We start from the raw sequence: 13,826 nt of genomic DNA, 5'->3' as shown, positions 1-13,826 counted from the left end.
CTTCTATAGGCTTTAAACCAATTGTTCTATGCACTCTATTATTATACTCACTAACCAATGTTGGTAATATCTCTATCCATTTATATTTCCCTTGTGTTGTGAACCTTTTCCACATGTTTTGTTTAAGTGTTCTATTAAATCTCTCAACAACAGAAACTTTCTTACCACTATAGGTTGAGTAATGATTAATCTTATTTTCCTCCATTAACTTCTTAAATTCTTTATTGTAAAACTCTTTACCTTGATCAGTTTGTAAGTTACTAGGTTTTCTCGTTTTTAATATGGATTCGAATGCTTCTGTAACATTCTTCCCACTCTTATCTTTAACAGGAACAGCAAATGCATATTTCGAAAACACATCTATAATCGTGAGCAAATACTTATAACCTTTATTTAATTTGGAAACACCTTTTAATACTCCATTATCCATTTTAACAAGATCAGCTTGCCAAAGATCATCGATACCTTTTATAACTACACTTAATATGTCAAAGTTTTTTCTAGATGGTTTGTGAATTTCTTCTATAATGTCTTCTCTAATACCTTTACCTTCTTCTAGTCAATCGGGCTTTTTAACGAATTGAGTTTTAGTAACACCACATACAGAAGAAATACGTTTCTTTAGATATCTTCCATTCTTTGTTTGTTCAATTCTAATGGTATCTTTCTCTGTATCTGTCGATTTCTTACACTTAACACAATACATCATCATTATTTATTGTAGAGAAAATAAAAAAATAAAATTTATTATTACCTAATACTATACTTTTAACATTATCGTCATCATCACTTGATTCGTTTTCATCTTCTGTTTCTATATACATAATAATCAATAATAATTTACCTTCTTTCAATTCAGAATCTTTAGATGGTCTAATTGTTAACTGATCATTTATATTAAAGTGTAATGGAAAACTTTCTACTAAAACGTCATTTAAAAATAAGTCTATAAGATGTTTATTAAGACTCGATTCTATATGCATTGACCTACCTCTATAAAGAAATTTGTAGGCAGCAGCTAAATTATATACAAAAAGGCTGGTTTCCCAAGATCATCTGGCAATTGACATGGAACATCAACAATTTCTTTTCTTGTAAGTAAATTAAACTCTTCTTTCACTGATTCAAGTTGTTCTAATGTTACAACATCTTGTTTATCAATAGCATTAAATACATTAACCAATCTTTTATTCTTAAAATCAACCCAGGATGTAAAAACGTTTCTAGATTCTTCTATTATACTTTTAACATTACCAAAAATATCCATATTTATTATATAGCAAACGTCTTTAGGAAAGCTCTTTTTCTATGTACATTATAACAAACAATAATCGACCTTCTTTCATAGCTGAATTTTTATTTGGTTTAATTGTAATTATATCATTTTTGTTATAGTTAAAACGTACATTTTCGATCAAAGTATCACCTAAATATATCTCTAGAAAGTATTTATCCAAACTTAATTCCATGTGCATTATTTTCCCATTATAGAGAAATGTGTGACCATTAGAAAGATTGAATATTTTAAAGATTGGCCCCTTAACATTCTTAATTCTCAATCGATATAATAAAGGTATAGTTACTTTCTGCATAATCAATTTAGTAGTATCCATCCTAACCTTTTGAAAATATTTCTTGATGTATGTGTCTTGTAACGTTTCTAATGCATCTTCAAATCGTTTTCATTCGTTCTCTAATTGGGTTTCTATCGACCTAAGTTGACTTACGCTAACAACATCATTTAAATTCTCCAACAATTTTAATTTTTCTTCACTAATATCAACATTATCTTTTCTATCTTTAACATTACCAAATATATCCATACTCATTTATTATACAGAAAATGTCCATCCTAATTTTTTAAAACATTTCTTTAACATCACTATTTGTTTAGATGAGTGTTTAAAATCAATATCAACATGAACATCGTGCTTTTTCAACAGATGGTACAATACACATTTTAAGTTAATAAACAATACTCTTTTCGGATACAGTTCTTTAAAGGTTTCGTATAAGTTTTCGAAGTCGTTTATAAGTGTTTCCTCAATATGTCGTAAGTTTAATGGTTTTTGATCGGTAAGGTGATAGTGTATTAAATAAACATCATCATAATATTTTGTGTATTTGTTTTTTCAATAGTACTTCTAGAACATCTTTTGTTGATATTAAATCTTTTGATATATCTCTAAATTCATCATTTAACACCTTGAACACATCTTCGGGAATAATTCTATCCTGTAAAGCCTGCAAACGAGATAGCTGTAACTTAAATCTTTTTGTAGTATTATACCATGGTTTTCTCACACAAGCAGCTCTCATTCCTACATTAGTACTGTAAACAAAACCATTCGCTACAGAACAATCATCACAAATGTATGTACTCCTACCTTTTGTTAATGACTTACTACAATTACTGCAATTTAATGGTCTAGAACTATAATTTGACAACATGTCCTTTAAGGTAATTATTGGATATAACTTTACCAACTCTTCTTCCGTGTACAAAAATTTAGGTATTAACATTTTCCATAAACTAGTAACATTATATACGTTATTTTTATCTTTTAAGTCTATCTTACTAACATCCCGAAAATACCAATTAAATTTATATTTAACTAGTACATCTAGTTCATCCTCATGCTTCTCAAAATAATCTAAAAATCTGTTGTGTATAGCTCCCATATTTATCTTAAAACAAAACTTTTATGGATATAGACAATAAAAGTACTTAAACTTAATAATATTTAATCATTTTTAATCATATACATAACATCACTAAAAGAATACCCTTGATTTAGAAGATTTAAAACCTTAACACAAAGATGGCCACATATAACTGAATTAAAGTCTTGTATTCGTTCATCATTGTAAAATAAGTTTTCAGTACGAGATATTGTACTAGTTGTTTAGGAGGAATCCCACCATAAGAATCAAATACGTACTTTATGTTGTTATCTTTCCAATAGCATATCCAATGTGTACCAATGTTTTCTGATTTATCGAAGTTAACTACACCATACTCATTTATATAGGGTTTATGTGGAAGTTCGTCACTCATAAATACAACTCTAAATCTTTTTATCTTTAATTCTTTAACCAACCTCTCTATATCGAAGTTGGTCAACGGTTTTAGTTTTTTGACTTCTTTGGTTTACCTGCTCCCTGCTTTTCTTCCATAGCCATATTGTACCTTTTTGTTCTTCAAGTTCTTGTTTATTCTTCTTAGCATCCAGTACAGTTTTAGTAATCGCTGCTGCACCACCTGCTAATGAACCGACTGCACCTAAAGCTGCTAAAATGGCTGGAATTGTAAAAATAAAACCACCCATATGCTCTTTCTTAATCTTTTTCATTTGTGCAGTAGTTAAAGTTAAATCCATTCCTTTACCTTCTTTAATTTTCTTAGATTTATCACTAAGTTGTTTCTTTGTTAATACATGATCGATATTTAAATCCTTTAGTTCGTTATAAGGAACACTAAACATACAACCTTTAATAGAACACATCTTCCTATTTATTTAAGAGAAAATCTTAGTTTGTAAATCTACAGTTGTTGTTGCTCCACCAAATTCAATTAAGGAATCATTCTCATCTGTTATCCTTATCTCAAAATTGTCAACCTTGTCTTTGGATATAGGGAAAAATAATAGATAAGTAGGCTCATAAATAATACTATGTTTAAACTCGGCATCTGTTTTAAATGATGCTATAATTCCTGTTTCTCTATGTGTGTATTCTGTATCTTTAACAAACATACCATCCGCTCTATTACAGTGAACATTAATTGTATCGAATGGGTGAAACTTTGGTATCTTATCTCCAACATGTTCTGTGTTTCTAACTAACTTCTTCTCACTAAAACCTAATAGTGTTAATGGTGTCTAAGGTTATATCACAATGCTCGCTAAATATTTTGACTCTATTTTCTCTCTGTCCTCAGTAAATTTAATATTTTTAAAAGCATCACCAGTGTAAGGAAAATTTGATTTAATATATTCTTCTAATTCTTTTAAACTATATTGACCAGGTTGAACTATGAGTTGTTTTGTAAGATTAGGATGAAGGTTACTACAAAATGTTAGTTTATTATTTCTTTCTGTAATGTTTGGAGTTAAGTATGTTGTGTAAAACCCAACTAGTCCTATACTTAAATAGTTGTTACTGTTGTCTAATTCGTAATGGAGTTTCGTCTTTAAAAAAGAAGTATCACTCGTTAACTTAAATACCTTAGCCATTTATTATATAATAAATGAATGAGTTTGATTTACCTAGAGATATTCCAAGAGAGAAAGTAATCAAATTAATAGAAGATATCATTCAAAAATTAGAATACAGTTTAAAGAAGAAAAAGAGAAAACTACGAATTGTTAGATATGCATACTACACTTTGATCACGTTATATGTTATACTTTCTGCAACAACTGGGTTTATTAATATTTTTATACCTGTAACAATTTACTCAATATTAACGTCTCTTGCAACTGGAAGTGCTATAATAACAGGTTTGTCTTCTAAGTTAAACATAAGCAAAAGAAAAGACGAATATAAAACCATTGTCACTTGTATTAGCTCATTTAAAGAACAGTTAGAGATGATAATAACATTAAATAGTGAAATGGATAACGAATATATAAAAGATACGTTGCTTAAGATCAGAGAACAACTTAAAGATATAAGATCATAAAAGAAACGATTTTCTCTATAATAAATGAGTAAGAAAACTGTTAATTGGGATGTAAAAGAGATGATAAAAGAAACAACAGTTAAGAAAAGAAATGGAGAAGTTATACCTGATGATATTCGATGTCTTATAGTGGGTCCATCTGGGTGTGGTAAAACTTTTTTGTTATTTAATTTTTTTATTACAGCCAGGTTGGTTAAACAATAATTACTTCTATATATATTCTAAAAGCATGAATCAGCCAAAGTATGAACAATTAAAAGATCGATTTGAAAAAGCAGAACTAAAGTTTAAGAAGCAAATAGCAACGTTCTTAAGCGGTAATGATTCTATTGTACCTATTGATGAATGTGAAAAATACTCTATAGTTGTGTTTGACGATTACATTTTAGAGAATCAAGATACTGTTAGAAATTACTTTACAAGAGGTAGGCATAGGCATTTAGACTGTTTCTATCTTGCACAAACATATTCAAAAGTACCTAAACAGCTTATAAGAGATAACGTTAACTTCCTATGTGTATTTAGACAAGATGATACTAATCTTAAACATGTGTATAATGAGTTTGTTGGAGGAGATATGTCTTATGATAAATTTAAAGAGATATGTTCAAAATGTTGGCAAGAAGATTATGGTTTTATAGTTATTGATATGACAAGGAAGGTAAACAATGGTAAGTATAGGAACAAGATAAAACACTTTATAAACGTTTGACTTTTTTTACGTTTATTGATGTTCTTTGACGTTTATTGACGTTTGTTCGTTTTCTATATAATAAATGGATGAGAAAGATATTAATAAGAATATCAAGTTAAAGGAGTTCTTGATAAAGGGCTTCAAATCTTGGAAGAAAGAAAGAGCAGGTATATATGATAAATTTAAAACACAAGAACAACCTGTAATTGATGCTATTCAAAACTTGGGAAGTGAGATCAAAGAAGTAGCAGAACAAAATAAAAATCTAATAACTGAACTTGTTCCAGTTGTACATAAGACGGCTTCAATAGATCCTAGTCTACTAGAAACACCTAAAAAGATAACTTATGATAGTTCTCCAAGTAGTAGTGATACGCCTATAACGGGAGAAATAAAACAAATGAGAAAACAAATTAAAGACAAAGTTGAAGGAGTAGAGCCTTTAACAACAGCACAATCATTTGGTAAGATTGCAACGAAATATTATAGTAAAAGAAATGATAGTGTATTTGGAATAAGAACTGTAGAAGAAGATGGAAAAATAATAAATAAGATAGGAAATTCTGAAGTTAAAGTGAATGGTGATGATTTGATAATTAATGGTAAAACTTATAAAGGAACAGAAGGTCTATGAATTATTAACGATGAATACTAATAAAACCATTGAAGATTATGATGATGATTTTGAACAGTACAAGGTAATAATAATAGAATCAGATGCTGCCTTCCAAAAATATAATCGAGATAAAAAAGTAGCATCTAATAGACGTTCTAAGTACATTAATATTATCAAGACTATTTGGGATAATTAAACCATCTTTACCTCCAACTCCTAAAAGGACTGGTGAAGGAATTAAACAATATACAGAGATACCTAAAGAATATATATGGATGGATGATGTGAGAAAGTTAATTGATCGGTTAATAGTTATAGATGGAGAAGAAAAGGCTTGTAATAATAACTTTTATAATGAGAAAGTAGGTATAGTGAGTATGATTAATAATAAGCTTTCACAATTTATTCCTAATGATCCAAAAGGTATAGGTTATTTGATTAAGATCTTAAATACATTACCACCACGATTTTGGAATGATGAGAAGCTTGGAAAAGGACTAATGAATAAGATTTTAAACATGAAGGGGATACCAGAGTTACATATACCAGGCTTCAGATTTTGTGGACCTTTTACGAAGCTTCAAGAAAGGTTAGAAAGAGGTGATGAAGGTATTAACACATTAGATGAGGCTTGTAAAGAACACGATATATACTACAGAGACAATAAAGATACAGAGTCAAGACATATTGCAGATAAGGAACTAGAAACTAAAGCATGGAAAAGAGCATTTAGTAGTGATGCAACAATTGGTGAACGATTAGCTGCTTTTGGGGTTGGTACTGCTATGAATGCTAAGGTTAAGTTAGGATGGGGATTATAAGTTTTTTTAATTGTTATTAAGTATGATTCTTTTATGGGTATATCCCATAAAAGCGTTGTTTCAAGATTTTCTTTATAATAAATGGATAGTGTTGAGAGTTTTAAAGCTAACACAAGAACATTTAATAATTTGAATGAAGCTAACAAAGATATTGAGTTTGATTTCGATGTGGGCGATGGGTTCATACATCCACAGAAAGCAGATTGTCATATGACTTTTGAAGTTGTTGGTGCATCAGTTGCAGGAACATTTGGTGCAAATGATACTATAAAACTTGTAGATAACTTCTTACCATTCTTCTTTTCTCAAATTGAGGTTAGAAAGTATGGAGTTGTTATAGATAAGATTGAACTACCTGGAATAACATCTACAGCTATCGGAACATTAAAGATTTCCAAACCAGATGTTGAATATGTAAAACAAGCAGGATTTGAAACGGTTGATAAACTTGGTCTAAGAAAGGACTTTAGTGTTTTGTACCCATTAAGATTAATTCCAGGCTTTTTAAGTGATTATAAAGAGGTTATGTGGAAAGGTGGATTGAGAATAACATTTACAAAAGCTAACAACAATAAGGATGTCTTGTACAAATGGACTGGATCAGGAGCAGGTGCAGCAGCTCCTCATGATGGAAAAATAACAATAAAAAGTATGGAGATAAGAATGCCTATTGTTGAATACGAATCTAATTATGAAAACAAGTTAAAGTTGAATATTCTTAAAGAACCTAAAATCATGTTTTCATTCCATACTTATCAATGTGTTCAGAAGACTGTTGTAGGTTCTTTCTTGGAGTTTCATGTTACTACTCAATTTAATTCTAGACAATTTGATATGCCTGATTTCGTAGTTGTAATGTTCCAAACTGATAGAAGTGGCAAACAAACGGCAGATGCAAGTAAGTTTGATCATTGTAAGGTAAAGAATATTTATCTTAAGAATGGAAGGAATGAGGTATTTCCAAAAGAATCAAGAAACTTAGATATTGCTAACAAGGATTATTTTAAGATGTACGAAGATTATACTACATTTAAGAGAATAACATGTGGCAATACCGAAATGTACTATGACCCTAAAGAGTTTATAGATAACAGACCAATGTATGTTATTAATTGTAGTAAGAGGAAGAATGTATCGGTAAATGAGAGAACAAACATAAAGATCGTAGTAGACTTTGCAGAAGCTGTGGCTGCTGATACTATATGTTATGCGATTTTAATTGGACAAAAGAACTTCACATATGACCCTAAGAATGAGAAAGTAGTAGAAGAGTTTTAGTTAAATGTATGTTTGTATTGTTTTATGGAAGTTTTTTCATAAACGAAATTGATAAAAAATGATTAAATATTTTTGGTGAAGATAAAAATTGAAGAGTGTTCATTGATTTTTTATATAATAAATACGATGTCGAGTCATATTGAGCTTTTAAATAAATTGGAAGTCTTGAGCAAAAACAAGTTATTGGATTAAGAGAATTAGAATTAAATACAGAATATAAGATTGTGAAAATGGAAAAGATTAAAACTAAGTTTGGAAAGAGCATTTTAGTTGAGTGTGAGGAGTTTAAGGTCTTTCTTCCACCTAGATTTACAAAACACTTAACAGATAAAATGATTGATGAGATCGTTAAAGATGGAATAAAAATCAAATACACTGGTCTAAAAGATAATTATCCAACTGTTGAGTTCTGTATGTAAATTTTATGTAAATTTTCTGTATGTAAATGAGAATCGGTTTTATGAATTTCTCATAAAACGAACATTTTCCTTATAATAAATAAAGCTATGGCTAATTATTTGAATAAAAAATGACGTTAAAGCATTGAGATTCCTTCGCATAGATGAGTTAGAAAAAGGTAAAGCGTACGAGAAAACATTATGGAAATTGATTCAAACACAGCGTTATGGTCAAAGAGTTTTAGTACATTTAGATGAGAAATATAAGACGTTATTACCACAAAGATATAATGATGAAACTGAGCAAGTATTAAAAGATTTGAAAAAGTATAAGCTGTTTGTTAAGTATGAAGGTTTGAAAGATTTAGATAATGGTTATAAAATACATCAGTTTTACTTTAGAAATGAATCAAAAAAATAACAAAAATAAAACTTGTAATTTTAAGTATGTTTTAAGTGTATAAATGTTTTTATAGCTTCATTATCAATATCCGAACTTGTAATTTTAAGTATGTTTTAAGTGCATAAGTGTTTTTATAGTATTAAGACTATAAAAAACTAAGACCTTTGGATATACAGAACATAATGTCAATTGAATTTTAAAGATATATGTATAAATAAGGGATTTACTTGAGTTTTTTATAATTATATCCTTAGAGTTATGCAATTTATAAGACATTCAATAGATAGGAAATTTATTTGTCTATTAATTGCCGTTTGAATTTTGAAAATCGGTTAATATTTGACGGTTATAGCAAATTCGAAATTTCGGGAATTTTTTACGGGTTTATTGTTGAATTTTCGGGTAAATGTTATTATTTAAAAAAGTCTTAGAATTTTTTGTGATAATGGTAGTATTTTTTATTTTTTCGATTTAAAGAAAATTTGTAAAGATATTAAAAAAGGGAAACATATCCTGAGGGTTATGCAACCATTTATGCATTTTATAAAATGGGTTATGTTATTAGTATTCATTTGCCGTTTGAATTTTTGAAATCGGTTAATTAGGGGCCGTGCTAGTGATTTTTATTGTTATTTGGGGGTAAGGCTGCAGTGTTGCCAACTCACTTTTAACAATTAGCATATTTATTAGTAATGGGGTGAATTCATCCCTATATGTTTTAAAGTGATATCTTGAAAAATTAAAATCCTGGAACGTTCCGAAAAACATTGACCCACCCAACCAGGTACATTCTAGGAACGTGCCATTTAAGTTCCATATGTACCGTTTACGTACCTGGTACTTGAAAAATGTACATTTCATATGCATAGCACGTGTCGCCAGGTACGTGCCTTTCGAGGAATTTCTGACACTTGAAAGGTACTTTTACATGCTTCACTGGAATGTGAGGAATGTGAATGGCACATACCCCATGTACCATGGCATGGTTGTGCGTAAGTTGCTTCGTATTGCGACTAGGGTTGCCAATTTAGCCACTTTGTGACGAGATCTGGCCATTTTGAGAACGTCGTTAGTCACATAATTTCCAAAGAGCCAATAGTGGCTTTTTAGCCATATGCTTTTCACTTCTATAGCCACTTTCTGAGTTTAGCCACATTGTAATTTATTATGTGTGTCATTTTGCAATTTTCTGACGTTTGATGCGTTCTCTAGGTTGTAACATTCTAAACCCCACTGGCAGGATTGTCCTCATAACATTAGCATTGATGGTTATATTGTGACGTTACACAGCAGAGAATTAGTTCAAAACCTGTACGTTAAAACTAGACGTTAAATAAAATTTTCGGGAAGACGTAAGTTTAAGTATAAACTAACTCCTTAAAGAAATTCAGCCTGATAATATAGACATCCTTCAGGAAATGGTTATCCTTCCTTTTCCATTATTATTTGGCTATGAAACAAATGCCGGAGACATATACAACCGCTATATACAACAGTGTGGTGTTGGAATGTGTAATGATTAGGATGTGATGTTTTATTTTATTTTTGTGAAAGTTCAACACTTCCAATGTACCCGTAAAAATGTACTGAAGAAATAGTGCCCATGTTTTTTAAATATTCAATTAGAACTGGACAATCTACATGAAATTTGCAATCGATCAGTGAAAACGTCATCTTTCTAGAGCCTGTAGTTTCTGAGATCTCATTGTCGAGAAACATATATGTGTATTTTAAAAGAGCTCCAAAGATGTCAGCACAATTCATTTGCATGTATTTCGGAGAAGGCTTACTAAAGGCAAAGGCCTTTGAACAATAATTTAAAAGGATAAACTTTGTGAAAAATATTTATTTCAGTAATTTATTTAAACTACACTCTTTTAAAAATATTTGTCTTTGTTATAAACGTGAAATCACAAATAACCGTAAATCAAAGGTTTGAATGCTAAGATTATAGGTTAGAGCTCGGTCGCTCGTAAATGTTACTGTAGTATTTTAATAGATAGTTAAATTGCCACACAGATGCCGGAGGAGGGCATATATTTTCAGAGTTAGTTGCTTGGCTTTTTTTAAAAGTACAAGCTTCTAAATTCGAACGTAAAAATGAAGCGTTAAGGTTTTAGTATTTAAGTACTCGCACCCCCAGTTGCATAGCACTGCCCTAAGGAACATTACTGACATGCCTAGTACATTCCTGGCACATGCCAATGCCAAGTAAATGTGTCAAGTACATACACGGTACGTGATATACACATAATAGATACATTCCTCGGTATGTGTCATGCACGTACTTTTGGGCGGAAGTAACCTTATTCCTTACATGTGTATTTCACATGATTGCTCTATTCACGTACCTATCATGTACATTCCAATGTACCTCGAGGAACATTCTTTACACATGATCAGTATGTACTTGTGTTGGGTGGGGAGTTGGCAACACTGACTTTTTTCTTTTTTGAACATTGATGTTTTAACTAAATTTGCCGGTTAGGTGACCATATTCAAACAGTTACTCACTTATTTAATATATGGTGTTGCATATCATTGATTGCTAATGGGAAGGAAAGAGAGAAAGAGACTCGAGAGATATTTCGTCACGGATTCAATGACGTCATGTATTGCGTTATCTCCCTGGAGGAGACTACGTCATTGGTATATAGCGCCCTCTCTCCACTGCTAGCTAGAAGTTCTGTTGAAGGAAGAGAGTTGCTAATGTATATATGTGTTAGCGTGAACAGAAGGAAAGAGAATCGGATTAGACGATCCTGTGCTGGTACTGGAATCGTTCAAATGAATCAGTGTCAGATCACCTATTCAAGTAAATGCTATTTTATTATACACTCCTTGTCATCAACTTTTTAAAGTTAATTTTTGACGGATTTTAATGATTCAAGTGTGAAATGAAAGCTTAGAAACTGGAGATTAAGATGCAGTAAATATACTTTGTGTAGGATTCCATTCTAATATTTTAGATGTAAGTTTTTATGGTTTTAAATGTCATAAAAGCATACTCAATCTCACTTTAACATTGTAGTTATGGGAATACTTTGCGCATAGTACAGCTTCATTAATTTTTGTCTAAATAATCTGGTTCGAAAAAAGGCTCAAAATTGCGCTCGTAGTGAGCATAACATTCTACTACAAACAAAAATGAACGGTACAACTTTGGCGACTACTCTCGACAAAGCCAAGATACGGACAAATTTTAACACGTCGACTATAGTCGACATTCGCATGTTAAGGAAATTTGGTTCGGTCGACAAAAGTCGACTTCCTCTGTGAAAGGGTTAAGTACTGTTTGGAAACCTAATACCTCTCTAAATAACTCGAAAGCTGGATAATTGTGTAAATTCAAATGAATACATCAAGAAACAAATGAAATTGAATATAAATTCCTTTGATACTGCAGGTAAATAGCTCCGGGCAAATAGTTATCGATATGAACCCATATATTCACATGGTCAATATCGTGCAATGCTTGGTTATGTTGAATTTTGAATCAGATCCCATTGAGTGCCCAAAGTGCAACTTTGTGGTGTTTTAGTATACATATGAGACTAAAATCTGGTCAATTTTGAACAAATTCAGAGGGACATTTCTATGTAAAATTCAAATCTTAGTTATTTTTTATTCTACAGGTTTTTTCAATATAATACAACTTGTAGAGCAATCTTTAAGCTTTCCAATGGTGCCCTTTTCACGTCTCTAGTGCATATATTAACCATTTTATAGCAATTGTTAATAATCACTGTAACTGAAAAAATCCCGTTTTTGACACTTTTGAACACCCTGTATGGGGACACTTTCACGAGCAGAGAGGTAATATTTGGGATTTTTTCATCTCCCGCTGTAATAAAGCTGTGCACCAATTTTTACAAAAATCTAAGATCGTCAGGTCAGATTTTGCCATTTCATTGGTTGATTACACATGGAATGTTCCAGTTATGTTTAGTGATGAGAACACTTCCAGGTTGGTCAGGAGAGTCTTGAAGAATGTCAATGTACCGCGCTCACGGTATAACCCAAGATATGAGCTAAGACTTAAACGCCCTGGCAGTGTGATGGTGTGGGGTACGTTCAGTGGAAGCAAGGACAGAGGTTTATACTTCCTTCCTAAGAATGACTGTGAAGGCAAGCAATTACGTTTTTTTTATTTTTGGAACACAATGGCTTAATTATTTATAATTCATCAATGTGATTAACTTATCAAAGGCCGTGACCGAATTTCTCAGTGGCCATAACATTAAAGTTTAGAGTGTCCAAGTAATTTTCCTGACCTTAATCACATAGAAAATGACTGGAATTTCATGAAAAACAGAATGCAAGAGACACGACCCAGCAACATCAATGATCTAAAGGAGGAGCTGGAAACACTATGGATAACCATGAACTCCGCCTACTTCGCCAGCCTTGCTGAATCAATGCCTAAATGGTTGCAAATGGTGACAAAATATAAGGGTGACATGCCAAAATACGAATTGTAACCAAGAACTCACAATAAAATACTTCAATCTTATCATTTTGTAGTTTCATTGCCATGTATTTTTTTTTTTTTTGCCGGCACAGTGCAGTACGACCGAAAGGCTGGCGACTCTTCATCGACCATGCAAGACTAGTTTGAAAAGGGGCCGTCTCCATAATGGCAACACTCTTCTTTCAATTCCAGTTACATATGCTTCGATGGGGAAAGAATCACATGATCTACACAGTATGTTAGTTTCCATCCAATATAATGCTCATAAATGGAAGATCGTTGCAATTATTTCGGGAATGCAACAAGGGAACCTCAAATATGCTTGCTTTCTTTGTGAATGGGATAATCGTCAACGAGATGCCCATTACATAAGAAAGAAATGGCCCGAAAGGACGTGGACAGTTGGAGAAAAATTGTGCAGCACCAAAATCCAGTTGCTCACGAAGATATCCTCATTCCTC

Source organism: Thermobia domestica, chromosome 2, assembly GCF_964235325.1.
Source record: "Thermobia domestica chromosome 2, izTheDome1.hap1.1, whole genome shotgun sequence".
NCBI classification, from domain to species: domain Eukaryota; kingdom Metazoa; phylum Arthropoda; class Insecta; order Zygentoma; family Lepismatidae; genus Thermobia; species Thermobia domestica.
The sequence above is the reverse complement of the archived record's forward strand: the minus strand, read 5'-3'. Positions refer to the sequence as shown.